Source organism: Lissotriton helveticus, chromosome 4_1, assembly GCF_964261635.1.
Source record: "Lissotriton helveticus chromosome 4_1, aLisHel1.1, whole genome shotgun sequence".
Taxonomy (NCBI): domain Eukaryota; kingdom Metazoa; phylum Chordata; class Amphibia; order Caudata; family Salamandridae; genus Lissotriton; species Lissotriton helveticus.
Genome location: NC_136063.1, coordinates 1,574,033,695 through 1,574,049,343, shown reverse-complemented (window position 1 = coordinate 1,574,049,343; position 15,649 = coordinate 1,574,033,695).

The window sequence follows — 15,649 nt, the reverse complement described above, 5'->3', positions numbered from 1 at the left end:
TGTTCCGCCACTGCAGAGAACGATGTGTGTGACTGTCCACCAACACAAGATCTGTAAGTTGACCGTGAGCCTGATTCCGCTGACGGGCTAAGCATTCTTGCAAGGGGCGTATCTCACGTCTTGTGTGAGGTACTATGAAAATGCATCATTCCTATGAGCTACATAAACACTCGAGCTGGAAGGGAGTGTTGTGGTTGAAATTTTGTGATGAGGGTTTGCATACTTGCTATCCTGGCTGGATTGGGGTATGCTAGAGCTTTGGAAGTGTCTATGGTGGCCCCTAGATACGGGAGACAACCTTTACAGCGCAACTTTTACTACGCAGTGCCATTACGATGCAACTTTTACAACGCAAACCATTACAACGCATTGCGCTGGGGGGAGCTCTAGGATAGGGAATAGGTTTAATTTACTATCCAACACCTTCCCTACTATCCACGGGGACTGGAGTTGGAATAGTAAATTAAACAATTCACTATCCAGCGCCACAAAGCACTATGGGGCAGATTTATGAAGGCCTTGCGCCGCCGGTGCGTCACTTTATTTGACGCAACGGCGGTGCAAATAATGCGCCCTATTTACAACGTGCCGCATCTAAGAGTTGCGTCACGTTGTAAAGCCCTGCACCATAAGGAGGCGTTCCTGCGCAGGGGGGGCGTTCCTGCGCAGGAACGCCTCCTAAAAGTGGCTGAGTGAAATCTATGAGATTTCACTCAGTCACTTTCAGGACAATGCTGCGTCAAAACCCTGCGTCTGCTTGAAGCAGGCGAGGTCTTGACGCAGCATTGTGGAGATGGGGCACCCCCGAGCCTTGCTGGAGCTGCGTCGCACTTGCAATGCAGCTCCAGCAATGCGCCACCTTTACGCCACAGATGCGTCACGCATCTGTGCCATTTTTGCCCCATGGTGCGCCGCATTGTAAATGCGGCGCACCATGGGTGGCGGAGCAGCGGCGCAGGATGACTGGCGCATCCCTGGGGATGCGCCAGTCATCATAAATCTGCCCCTATGCGTTGTAAAGGCATGCGTTGTGAAAACCGTGTTATAAAGGCATGCGTTGTGATGTCATACATCCCTAGATACTGATGTAGGTAGGAGGGCTGATGTGACTTGGCGTGGTTGATTGGGAACCCCAAGTGGTGTAGCAGTAGAATTGTTTGGTGAGTGTGATGAACACACTGACTGTGTGACTTGGCTTTTATCAGTCAGTCGTCCAGGTATGGACACACAGGGATTTGCTGTCTTCGCAAGTGTGTAGCTACCACCGCAAGACACTTTGTGAAGACCCTGGGTGCTGTGGTTACCCCGAATGTGAGAACCTTGAACTGATAGTGCTGGCCGTCCTCTGTGAATCTTAGATATTTCCTGTGAGCAGGGTGTATGGAAATATACAAGTAGGCATCCTTGAGATCTAATGTTGCAAGGAAGTCACCTTGTTTAAGTAGTGGGAGGACTTGTTGAAGAGTTATCATATGAAAGTGATCTGACTGTATGTAGAAGTTGAAAGGTCTGAGATGCTGTATTGGTCTGAGAGTACCGTTCTATTTGGGGATTAGAAAATATAGGGAGTAAAATCCCTTCTCTTGATGCTCTAGGGCAGAGGTCTTCAAACTTTTGTAGGCTGAGCCCCCCCATCTAACCCTTTTTACACATCGAGCCCCCCCCACCACCTTCTGACAAAAATGTTCTGGAAGCTGGTACTCTGCATCATTGACGGCCATTCCCTCCTGCAGAGCCCAGGTCATATAGGGCAAATAATATTAAATAACGTAAGAGTATTTAGTAAACTAAAGTTTTTGTAGTGCGTGTGCATAATATAAGTTCAAACAAAAAAGTCTTCAAGAAAAAATTAGCACAAAAAATTACATTGGTGCTTTCTTTTTCACATAAACCACAACATTTAGGATAGATTAGTAAAAACACTCCCAAAACACAGGTGATGAGTGTGCCTGTTTTTCTCCACGGAGATGGACAATGTGTGGATGTATTCTTGCTTTTGCCATCCTCAGGTTGTGCTCCACTTCCAGTCTTGAGCAGTTCCTGTAAACGGGAGTGCTCATAACATTTTGTAATATATTTTCTTCAGTTTTATATGGAGCGAACATGACCCAAAGGTATTGGAGCGCTTTACAGGAACATCTTTTACATTACACAGGCACGCTTTCATTTTTTGTAAGCACAGGGAGATTAAGTGATTTGCCCAGAATCACAGGATGTTGAGCAAATACCATGAATTGGTTCCCCAGCTCCACGGTCATCGGCTCTGGCTGTTGCACCACATCCTTGCCCCTAAACAAGATATCAGAAAAAGTGGTTCCACAAAACATGATTTAAGACACAATTGAAAAATATGTGATCTTGTGGAGTATGGCCAGGTGTTGCCATGCCAGTAGGAGGCCAACCACAGTTTTCCAAGAAGGCCTAGGAGACATTTACATACACATGTGATATAAGTGATTCGAGAGGATATATACAACTGTATTCTCTAGTAGCATCAAGAGTCAATTTGTTAGCATAGTGGCTTATAAAAAAGATTGCCTTACAAAGCTTCAGAAATAGTTACCCAAAAAAGCATTTAAATTTGGTCTACGAAGGAAGTGAGGACAGATGGTAGGCATAATTCACAATATTTGTTATATTAGGCTTGTGGACTCAGCTCGTGGACTCAGCTCTAGGGATTGGAACATGTTAAACAAGCACTAGCAACTTTAATCAAGGTCAAATTCATTTTTGTAAGTCACTGGTAAATTAAGTGATTTTGTCCAGGATCACATGATGTTGACCCAATGCCAGGACTCGGACCCAGGTCCCCAGAACGAAAGTCAGCACCTATGGCAACTGTAAAGTAACTGTGATTTAAATACCAAGAATAATAATGAATGTGGCAGTACTTATATTAGCAAGACTGGATTTACTGTTTCTAAGAAAGTAATATATTTAAGAAGTACAACAATCGGAAACATAGAAGATAGTCTACAGTGGCACATACAAACAGCAACTTTTAAGAAGGGCCAGAGTGGCTCACAGCCCCAGCAACGTAAAAGAAGTTGAATAAAGGGGGATAGCACAAGTTATATAGATGGACAGCAGTGGCACGTTCAACCGGCAACATTGAGGAAAGACCACAATGACACATACTGTCAGGGACATAGAAGAAGCACTATAATGCCACTTATAGACTTTGTTAGGGGCATGCTGACAATGACAAAAAGTCACACAATTCAGTTTGAGGAATGAAAGTGGCAGCCTAAGAGAAGTAATGACACAGTTGATCAAGTGTGCGTGTGTGAACGCTAGATAATGTCTCTGATATTTTTTGTGTGTGTTTTTTCCACCCCAAAAAACATTGGGCCTCATTTATGAGGCCCTTTGCGCCATCGGAACGTCACTTTTTGTGACGATCCGTGGCGCAGAAGCCTGCGTGATATTTATCAGGCAGCACTAAGCCACTTTTTTGGCTTAATGCTGCCTGATAAATATCAGTCCCTTTAACACAGTGTTCTGCGTTAAAGGGGCATGCAGTGGGTGTTGCTGGAGGCGTTCCCAGCAACATCCATTGCCTTTTGACACTTCTCCAGATTTACGAGAAATCGTAAATCTGAGGCAGTGCCAAAAGCTTACGCCTCCAAGGGAGGTGCAACGGGGAGAAATATCTTTATTTCTTCTCGTTTTTCCTTTTTCTAAGTGTGCTGCAATCTGCAGCACACATAGAAAGGAAAAGCCTCTTGTGCTTATTTTTGTACAGAGAGGTTTCCCTTCCTGTACAAAAATAATCATCCCTGGTACAAAGGTGGCTGCGTTGGCACAGGCAGCCCATTGTGCGCCAGTGCTGGGGAAAAGGACAGGAATGCACCGTATCTTATAGATACAGCGCATTCCTGCCCTTTTCTTTTGCCGTAGGGAAGTGCAGCAGGAAGGCCTGCTGCGCTTCCCTACGGCAAAACCTCATAAATGAGGCCCATTTTCTTTTTGAAAAAAACACGAGACCATTAATATTGAGCATTTACATATTTAACATTTGCTCATAATGCAAAACATGTTGCTCTTAGAGGATTGCCTTATTTCCAAGATGGCACCTAGGTAAACCAAAGAGTCCTTACCATGTGCTGAAAACAATGCTCATAATGCACTACTATGAATGTGCTGTGTAGTAGGCTAAACGATACACACCAAGCAGGAAAGACTAACAGTTCTTAAATAGTTTGCAAGAATCCAGCCCCACTGGTCTGAATCCTGCCTTTGATGACTTCCTGGTACAGTTTCCTGCTATGAATGTTTCCTCCCTAGAAAAGGTGTATTTCCACACTCTAATACTTTAATTCTCAGGCCCCTCTTGGAAGTTCGTTCCTCTTTGTAAAATGTTTGATTTTATCCTGTATATTCCTCTCTCCTGCGTGCTACATCGGAATTAGTGTCTATGTAACTTTCATTATTAGTCTCCTGTGTTTCTTTGCAATGTTTTATTGTGTTCCACGGTTCTTTTGTAATGTCACAGGCTCTATTGTACAGCGCTCTGACACCTTCGGGTAATGTCCGCATTTTATAAAAATGCACATATAAATAAATACATTTGGGAGTCATGTCGAAATCCAGCCAGGCAGACACAGCATGTGCGTGCTGGAGATAAGACTCTAAACATTGCCAAGCCGAGCCCCCAGCTGCTCGCAGCAGCTCGAACTGAGACACACGGCGGCGGGGGGTTAAGCACTTTGACCCTTACGTGGTGTTTCGTGCTGAAAGCAACAATGGTAGAGAAGTGGTGGGGTGGAGCGCGCGCCCCCCCTGAGGGGATGCTGCGTCCCCCAAGGGGGCCCGCCCCACAGTTTGAAGACCTATGCTCTAGGGGAACTGTTTCTATTGCATGCTTTTGAAGCAGTGAGAGACTTCCTGTTTGAGGAGCGTTAGATGTTCCGTGGACATTGGACGCTGTTTGGGTGATATGTTGGGGGGAGTTGCAGTAAGTTCCAGGTAGTAACCATACAGGATAATTTGTCTTACCCACTTGTCTGTAGTGATGGAATTCCAGACAGGTAGGAACTGTGGGAGTCTCCCTCCGACCGGAGTGGAATGGTCTTGAGGGAGTGGAGAGAAGTCACTTTTTGTTAGTGGGGGTGGTGCGAGTATTGTTACTCGGCCTCTCCCTTTGTTGTTATTTCACCTGTACCCATCTCTGAAATAACCCTTGTTGGGGGATGTTTGTGTGAGACTTTTGTAGGAGGAGGAAGCAGTATCTCTACAGATGTTTTCGGATGCACCCCTATAAAAGGAGCGACAAAAGGAGCCTCGTGTAGATGGAGACTGTAATGCACCCACAGATTTTGCAGTGTCTTTTTTCATTTTCGCTAATGTAGTGTCTACAGCTGGGCGCAAAACGTGTTCCTGATTGAATGGCTGATTAAGGATAGTAGTTTGCACTTCTTGTTTGAAGCCAGAAATGCGCAACCATGCATGTCTTTGCAGTAACAGACTAGTGTTGATTGATCTAGATGCAATGTCTGCTGCATCGAGGGCACATTTAATGGATGTGTTTGTTATTAGACTGCCCTCCTGAATCAAATCATTGGCTTTGGCCTTGTATTGGTCAGGCAAATGCTGCATTAGGCCCACAAGCTCGTCGTAGTAAGCCCTATCATATCTGGCAAGTAATGCTTGTACATTAGCTATCCTCCAGTGATTAGCTGTTTGGGAGGCAACTCATTTGCCGGAGGCGTCTAGCAGTTTTGACTCTTTGTCTGGAGGTGGGGCATCACCGGAAGTTTGGGCGTTGGCCCGCTTCCTATCATTGGTCACTACCAGGGAATCTAAGGGGAGTGGGCCTATAATGTAGGTGGGATCATTAGGGGCGGGTTTATATTTTTTATCAATCCGAGGATTGAGAATCCAGGTCCTGACGGGGAATCAAAGATGTCTGGAGCATGTTTAATGACACCTTTATGCATGGGTAATGTTTGTACTGTCCATTGTGACTGTGCAAAAGTGTCTACCAGGAAGTCCTCCTCTGTGGGGTCTGAATGCATTTGCACGCCATGTTATTGGGCAGCCCTATTAATGAGCTGACTAAAACCAATGTTGTCATCCGGGGGAGATGGTCTGGTTGGGTATGCCTCTGGATCAGGAAGGTCTGGAGGATCTACAGGGTGACTGTAGTCATCCCATGTGTCCTGTGGAATGTCAGTGTCATCATCAGGATCATTGAAGGGGTCATTAGTTCCACCCCTGCCCCCTATGTCATCATCATCCTGTGGTGGTGGTGAGGATGGAGGAAGTATAGGAGACTTTGGAGGGGAAAAGGGGTCAGTAGGAAAAACAGGAGAAGAGGGTCTAAATGGTGAAGTTGCACAGTCATTTTGCTTCTCAGGCACCTCAGGAATGTGTGGGGTGTCCAATTGTCTTTTGTTTGAGGGGGTACTGATAATATGGCCTGTTTTAGGGTCCACCTGCAGCCTTTTCTGTTTCAGATTGATGGGATCTGGTAGACACAGTTCCTCCTCGTTGGCATGTGCTTTCGGCGTCGATTTTTTCAGTTCGGGACGTGGTTAGGTTTGTGTGGAGCCTTTGAAGGGGTTTGTATGTCCTCCAGCTTCGGTGTCGAGTCGGAAATCTTTTCGGATCCGAAGGTTTTTGAGGTGTGTTCGGTTCCGAGGCCTTTTGGTTTTTCAGTGCCGAAGTACTTGGCACTGAGGTCTTTTTAGCGAATGCGGGATATGTTCCTGCTTTCAGTACCAACGATGCTTTTGGGGCACTGATGAGGCTTTGTTTTGATCTTCAGAGCTGGGCCGGGGGGGCAGGGCTTCTGATGTGTTCTTTTGGTCTCGACTAAGGCCTTCAGGCAAAGTTTTGACTGGAGCCTTCTTTTTGGGTGGGGTAGGGTATGGGGCAGTTGTACTCACTCGTTGACCTGGAGTGATGTGGTCATCGGAGTCGTTGTCTTCATTAGCCTCAGATACGATGTCGAGCTCCTCTGAATCCTTTGCCTCTGGGACGTCGGGCCTTCATTGAAGATATCTTCTGGCACCGGTGCCGATCGTTGCGTCATGAAGTGTTGTCGAGCCCGGCGATCACGGATAGTTTTCTTGGATCGAAAATAGGCACAGGCCTGGCAATGTTTTTCTTCATGTTCAGGCAAGAGACAAAGGTTGCAGACCTTATGATGGTCGCTGTGTGGAAATTTAGCTCCACACTGGGTGCATTTTTTAAATGGAGTCCTTTCCATTAGCTGTAGGACCGAATGGCATAGATAGGCCCAGTGGCCCGCGTCAACGACCGTAACTGGGGAAATCTTGAGTTATCGCGTCAAGGCACGCAAACAAAACAATACTGTAGATTTGCGATGTTTTGCACGTAGCAGAGGTCTGGAAACACGGTACCGAACCGGAGCGCTGAAGTTAAATCCAAATCCGATGGCGGAAAAAAACAATATAAGGATGGAGTTGATGCCCATGTGCACTATCGTCCAAGGGAGGAGTCACCTATCTCGTGACTACAAAGACTTATTCCAAGACAACAAACTGCAAGCATCCGAGCCCAACACCAGATGGCGATCTATGCAAAAGTATGAATTCTGCAGCTCATATGCCTAGAACATGAAAGTTTTTGGAGCTGTAGGCAAGACCTACCTTGTATAGGTTTAGTAGATAACAGACAACGTCTTGCACAGAGACCCTAAAGGGATCTAACTATTTGGAGAAACACTAGTGCATTAATCTCTTCCACTTAATGCCATAACACTTGTGGGAAGTGGGCTTGCATGACTCTATCAAAATAGGCATGCATTCATCCGGAAGTGTCAGATTGCCAAACTTAAGGGAGGTCTTAAGGTTCAGCTCTCTGAGATCTGGGTGTCTGAACTGGCCCTGATGCTGAGTGAAAATGTCTGGCCACATTGGGAGCTTGTTGTGAGGAGTGACAAACATTATCAGGAGCATTTGTTGGACTTGGACCGCTCGGCAGGGTTACATCTACACTTTTTTTCCATCATCCCTCTTGTTATCTGAACACGTTTTTGTTGGATTTTAGGACTCTGAGCACTTTACCACTGCCAACAAGTTCTAAAATGCTTGTGCCCTCTACTTTAAACCTATTAAAATTGGCTTACACCCAATTGGCACATTTAATTTATTTGTAAGTGCCTAGTAAAGTGGTACATGTGCACCAGGGGTCTGTAAACTAAATGTCACTGGTGGGCCTGCGCACTTATTGCACCACCCACTTAAGCAGCCCCCTACAACATGTCTCAAGCATGTCATTGTAGTGTCTGCAGTTTCAAACAGTTGATTCGACTTGGCAAAGCAACCTTTTGCCAAGCCTAAAACTCCCTTTTAAATTCATGTAAGCCATCCCTAGGGTAGACTCTGAATAACTGATTGTGCAGGATGTCATGTATTTAAAAGGTTAGACATGTACTTTTAAGTTTTGCATTTCCTGGTAGTCAAAAACAATTCTTACATTTATTTTCACTACTGCAAGGCCTATTGCTGTGTTAGAGCAACAGTGGGTTAGCTTATTACATTTAATAAGGGATAATATTTGTTTAGGAACAGGTAGAAATGTCACGTTTGTGTTTAAGGAAATATAATTAAAAACGTTCTGTAATGGTAAAATCTGATTTTAAGTCACAATACTGAAAGCTGATATTTTCTTTTCCTATTTATTTGGTATCTCCAACTTGTATGCCTGTATTCTGGGTCACATTATTAGGTGTAATTGGTCTTTGTGCACATGTCCCATGTATCATAAATAGGGACACGATGTTGGCAGGATGGGCTATCCTGACCTAATGGGAAGGGTGGAGCGGTCACCTACCACACTTGCATTTCTAAGGTGCTGCTTACACACAGACACCCACACACAACCCACACCCACACACAACTTCACACTAGCATTATATGACTCTAGACATCCTGGGAATAGGGCCCAGAGGATGGAAAATCCAGAGCCAGATGTTGGGGGCAAGTCTAGACATTTTTATCACTTCAAAGCTGGCACCGTTTATAAATATTGTACCCTCAGACCAACTCTTTAGTACACTCCTGAACATGTGACTAGTTCTGCACGAGGATTGCCATGCTGCATGAGGCATGCCTGCTGTATGAGAAGGAAGACTTGACCTGCTTTTTAATGTCAGCCTACCTGAAATTAAACCAGGACAGCTAACTGGCCTCCTGTTCAGAGCTTCAGGGACATACCAAGCTCCAGAGGCCTCCTTGCACCTGCCCAGCTGACCTGATGCTACCGAACCTGCCACTTGACTTGCCTGAGCCCTGCTTGCTTCTGTTAGAATAGCTCCCTGTTCCAGAGAGGCACCTCCTCAGGTTCTGAGAACTTGGTTGGTATCAGAGTGCACTGCTCTTCGCAACCACAATTGGGTCTGTTCATGCCGAGATCTTGCCGCCCATGATGACTGCCAATGCAAAGCTCCAGTGGACTTGACTTTTGACCAACTGTGACCTCCAGCGGCGACCTGCATTTTGATATCTGCACTTTGCACCATACCATCAACAGCTTGCGGTGACCAGACACGCGAAGCTCCAGCAATGGCCATCTGTGATGCCTGGCAGGATCTACATGCTACAGCAATGACCATTCCCCAACGCCCAGCCAGCTCTTCGCAATGCAGCGAACCCCATCCACAATACTTTTCCTGCTCCTACCGGCCTCCTCCATTGTGAGCTGGACTCTTTCAGCTGAACTTATCTGGTCCCTTTAGATGGCCTGCACTCCATCATGATAAGTCTGACCTTGTGACTTTCAATCGGTCTTGCACATCCAGATATTCGTGGGGCGCTTTGTGCTTTTAGGAGTTAAACTTACATAAAATCTTTCAAATTCAGTATTTCCGTTTCTACAGATTCCATTTTTGTGCCAAATAATTTATTACATTTTACCCTCTTTTTCTAAGTTTTTCTTATGCTTTGTTTTCTCTTTATCATTGTTTTAAGTGCTACATAAATATTTTACACATTGTGTTTAACCCTCTAGTAATTTAGCACAAAAGCAGTGCTTACCTCAGAAGCAATGTGTAAAGTATTGATGCAGCACACAAACAGTAATAAAGTGAAAACACAACAGAAGAACAATTCCACACCAATTTAGTAAATGTTAATGCACAAAATCACACCAAAATGAATTAAATCTAATCAGTAGAACCGAGCCATGAATTTCTAAATTAGTTTATGAAAAATAGAGCCTAAAAGATCAAAGCACCAACCATGCATATCTGGTTGTACGAGACCAAGTCAACGTAAAAATTAAATGCCACCTTGATGCAGCGTGGGTGGGATACAAGGACTGGATGGGGCCAGGTCTCAGCAGATCTTTGGACATAGAAGACATTTTGAAAAAACTTATGCAGAAGGTAGAATCTCAGTGCAGTAATGCACCAGACAGTATCTGAGGACGAGTCGTTGATGACTGGGAGCCACTGGACGAAGTCTTGGTGAAGCCGTTGATAAGAGTGGGAAAAACTGCGAGCAGGAGAAGCTAGATTCTCAGGCTGAGGAGGTTGTTGTTGTCAATGGGGTGCTGGTCATCAAGCTCAGAGAAGATTTCTACCTTTGGACTTGAATTAACCAGTAGGATGATGCTGGAGGCTGTAGCCAAAGAGGCCTCCATGAGGCAAATACGGTCACCAAGAGATCCAGCTGAAGAGGATTTGCTGCTTTGGAGCTGCAGTAAAGTCACCACTCCTAGCAGCATGGCACTTTCATTGGCTCGCAGGTGGGCCAGTGTCTCCTGGAGGATCTCAGAGCAGTCTTTTCTGGAAAAAAATTCTGTCACAGGTTTTGCATTTTGTTAGGAGGATGACACATTAATACCACACCAAGAGTCCAAGAGTTGGGGAGAACCATGTGGGGGCTAGGACGCACTCTAGGAGGGTCCAGCAGCAGCAGACAGGTAATCTGCAGGGTCTCTGGAACTCTTTGTGTCTCTGTGGCTCATGCAGGAGGCCAGCCAGATAGCCTTTTGAGTCACTGTGGTGTTCCTGGGTTAAAGGAGTTGGTCCAGTCTACCTTCCTAATGTGGAAGGGCAGCAAGGCAGTCCTTCCAGCAGCAGGGCAGCAGAGCAGTCCTTCATAAGAGTTTTCTGCAGGTCCAGAAGAGATCTGAAGAGTGGTTCTGTATATATTCCTGGTGCCATCCTTTTGGTGTTGGGGAAACTCCCTGTCCTACCCCACCTTTGGTTCTAGAAAGTTCTTCCCTTCCCCTGTCAAGGCTGCAAACTGTATGGAGGACAAAGGGCTGGTGTCAGGTTCCTTTGTGTATGCTGGAGCAAAAGCCTCTTAAAGTTAAGTGGGGCAGAATACAGCTCCATCCAGGGGTGGTTACTCCACTAGGGCGGAGTAGCATCGCCCCACTGCTTTCTCGTAGTGTGTGAAGCAGAAACATAAAATGGTAATAACTATCTTTTTATGTCCCTGCTTCTCACACAGCGAGAAAGCAGAAGGGTTTGGTTGGGACCGGCGGGTCTGGTCTAGGGCATGGGAGGAGTGGCTTGCCAAGGATCTTGCCCACTGCTGAGGGTGCTGACTGTTTGGTTGGCATTCTGGGGCTGCCCACACCATTCATGAGCACTCTGCCCTTTCTCCATGCTTGTTGCTATGCAGCCTACATGGAGAAAATGGCGTCCCCGTAAGCCCCTGGCTGGGCGGCATCCCCACCAATTACAATGCTGCCATTGCAGTGTTGTGATTGGCTTAGGGGATGGGAGGGAGGTCGCCTGCTTCCTGTTCCTGCCAGAAGCAGGAGAGCAGGAGCAGGCACCAAGAAAACGCGAAACCGGCCTGTATCAGGTACGTTTTTTTAAATATTAAATTGACCCCCACCCCACGTGAGCCTCCCCATGCTACCCCCGCCTGCGATTAATGCCGGCCTCTCAAAGTTACAATATTTCCTTGTGCGACATACAAACCGCTGAACACAGATGCATCATTTCTTTCACAAGTTAACTTTAAAACTGTTTTGCTTGCAACTTTGAAAATGGAAAAAATTGGTGACTCAAAAAAGGTGCTACCTTCCTGATTTTAATGTGAAAAGCAACGTGCCTAACCTTCGTAAACTACTGGCAGTGGTAGTTTTTACAGTAATTAAAAGCCGCTTCAGCTGAAAACTTTGCATGCATGCACAACCTTTATTAATATAGTGCAGTATAAACTTTCACTCATTTTAGCATTACTAGTACTACTCCCTACATACTGCATTAAGGGCTGCAAGTAACACACAGTTGAAGATTGTGAAGCACTCTTCAGCAATGTAGTCTTGTCACCTAATAAAGGTACTGTTAATGACAAAGGTCTGCGACGCTTACTATGTGGTTGAAGACATGAACAACACAACCAGTAGAATTCAGGAAAGCGAAGATAATTGGCTTGGGGTTATTACACTGGTCGTTAGTAACAGGGGAGGCTCTCCTCTAAGGTGGAGGAGCGTAGTCCAGTTATTTTTATTTAATTAACAGCCCCAATCATCCCCACACCCGCGCAACCTCCCTGTGACCCCCTTCCCCGTGTGACCCGAGCGCCTCCCCCCCCACTCCCAAGCCATGCCGTCCGTGACTGGCTCCATCCTCTGTCATCCTGCCAGGATGGCCCCTTCTGCCCTCAACTAGTCCCCTTTGTGTCATTCTCTAGGAGGAACAAACCTCAACAGCAGAGCCATTCACAGTCAGGTAACCCAGGGTACTGGAAGAAATTGTGGGGCAAGAAAATGCCAACTTTCTAAGAGTGCAAAAAACACAGTTGATGGACAGAATGTAGAACAATGTCATACATTCACCCCAGTACAAGGATCTGCCCCTAAATCCATCGTTTTTTTGCACTCTACACCACCCTGGGTTAGACACTAGCTATATGAAAATCAGCTCTCACCCTGTGCCTCATGGGAACCGTCCAGTCCGAACTACCAAGCCATGTCTTTCCCAGACCGGAATCAAGCATCCAAGGACCGGTTTCTGGCAATCAGCCTTCATCAGCCTGGATAGCTTGACTCCAGTGGTGTGGAGAGCCTGGGACTCACGTCTGAGCATACCCAGCCCACTAGGGGTGAAAATTGCAAAAAACACAGTTGATGGACAAAGTGTAGAACAATGTCATACATTCACCCCAGTACAAAGATCTGGGCCTAAATCCATCGGGTTTTTTTGCACTCCACAACACCCTGGGTTAGACACTGGCTATATGCAAATCAGCTCTCACCCTGTGCCTCATGGGAACAGTCCAGTCCGAACTACCAAGCCATGTCTTTCCCAGACCGGAATCAAGCATCCAAGGACCGGTTTCTGGCTATCAGCCTTCATCAGCCTGGATAGCTTGACTCCAGTGGGGTGGAGAGCCTGGGACTCACGTCTGAGCATACCCAGCCCACTAGGGGTGACAATTTCAAAAAACACAGTTGATGGACAGAATGTAGAACAATGTCATAGATTCACCCCAGTACAAGGATCTGGGCCTAAATCCATCGTTTTTTTGCACTCCACACCACCCTGGGTTAGACGCTGGCTATATGCAAATCAGCTCTCACCCTGTGCCTCATGGGAACAGTCCAGTCCGAACTACCAAGCCATGTCTTTCCCAGACCGGAATCAAGCATCCAAGGACCGGTTTCTGGCTATCAGCCTTCATCAGCCTGGATAGCTTGACTCCAGTGGTGTGGAGAGCCTGGGACTCACGTCTGAGCATACCCAGCCCACTAGGGGTGAAAATTGCAAAAAACACAGTTGATGGACAGAGTGTAGAACAATGTCATACATTCACCCCAGTACAAGGATCTGGGCCTAAATCCATCGTTTTTTTGCACTCCACACCACCCTGGGTTAGACACTGGCTATATGCAAATCAGCTCTCACCCTGTGCCTCATGGGAACAGTCCAGTCCGAACTATCAAGCCATGTCTTTTCCAGACCGGAATCAAGCATCCAAGGACCGGTTTCTGGCTATCAGCCTTCATCAGCCTGGATAGCTTGACTCCAGTGGTGTGGAGAGCATGGGACTCACGTCTGAGCATACCCAGCCCACTAGGGGTGAAAGTTGCAAAAAACACAGTTGATGGACAGAATGTAGAACAATGTCATACATTCACCCCAGTACAAGGATCTGGGCCTAAATCCATCGCTTTTTTGCACTCCACACCACCCTGGGTTAGACACTGGCTATATGCAAATCAGCTCTCACCCTGTGCCTCATGGGAACAGTCCAGTCTGAACTACCAAGCCATGTCTTTCCCAGACCGGAATCAAGCATCCAAGGACCGGTTTCTGGCTATCAGCCTTCATCAGCCTGGATAGCTTGACTCCAGTGGTGTGGAGAGCCTGGGACTCACGTCTGAGCATACCCAGCCCACTAGGGGTGAAAATTGCAAAAAACACAGTTGATGGACAGAATGTAGAACAATGTCATACATTCACCCCAGTACAAGGATCTGGACCTAAATCCATCGTTTTTTTCACTCCACACCACCCTGGGTTAGACACTGGCTATATGCAAATCAGCTCTCACCCTGTGCCTCATGGGAACAGTCCAGTCCGAACTACAAAGCCATGTCTTTCCCAGACCGGAATCAAGCATCCAAGGACCGGTTTCTGGCTATCAGCCTTCATCAGCCTGGATAGCTTTACTCCAATGGTGTGGAGAGCCTGGGACTCACATCTGAGCATACCCAGCCCACTAGGGATGAAAATTGCAAAAAACACAGTTGATGGACAGAATGTAGAACAATGTCATACATTCACCCCAGTACAAGGATCTGGGTCTAAATCCATCGTTTCTTTTCACTCCACACCACCCTGGGTTAGACACTGGCTATATGCAAATCAGCTCTCACCCTGTGCCTCATGGGAACAGTCCAGTCCGAACTACCAAGCCATGTCTTTCCCAGACCGGAATCAAGCATCCAAGGACCGGTCTCTGGCTATCAGCCTTCATCAGCCTGGATAGCTTGACTCCAGTGGTGTGGAGAGCCTGGGACTCACGTCTGAGCATACCCAGCCCACTAGGGGTGAAAATTGCAAAAAACACAGTTGATGGACAGAATGTAGAACAATATCATACATTCACCCCAGTACAAGGATCTGGGCCTAAATCCATCGTTTTTTTGCACTCCACACCACCCTGGGTTAGACACTGGCTATATGCAAATCAGCTCTCACCCTGTGCCTCATGGGAACAGTCCAGTCCGAACTACCAAGCCATGTCTTTCCCAGACCGGATTCAAGCATCCAAGGACCGGTTTCTGGCTATCAGCCTTCATCAGCCTGGATAGCTTGACTCCAGTGGTGTGGAGAGCCTGGGACTCACGTCTGAGCATACCCAGCCCACTAGGGGTGAAAATTGCAAAAAACACAGTTGATGGACAGAATGTAGAACAATGTCATACATTCACCCCGGTACAAGGATCTGGGCCTAAATCCTTCTTTTTTTTGCACTCCACACCACCCTGGGTTAGACACTGGCTATATGCAAATCATCTCTCACCCTGTGCCTCATGGGAACAGTCCAGTCCGAACTATCAAGCCATGTCTTTCCCATGTCTTTGACCGGTCTTTGGATGCTTGATTCCGGGAACTGTGTTTTTTGCAACTTTCTAAGAGTGGCATTTTCAGAAATGTGACTTAAATCCGACTTTATCAATAAAGAGTTTTTTAAATTACAATGCATTT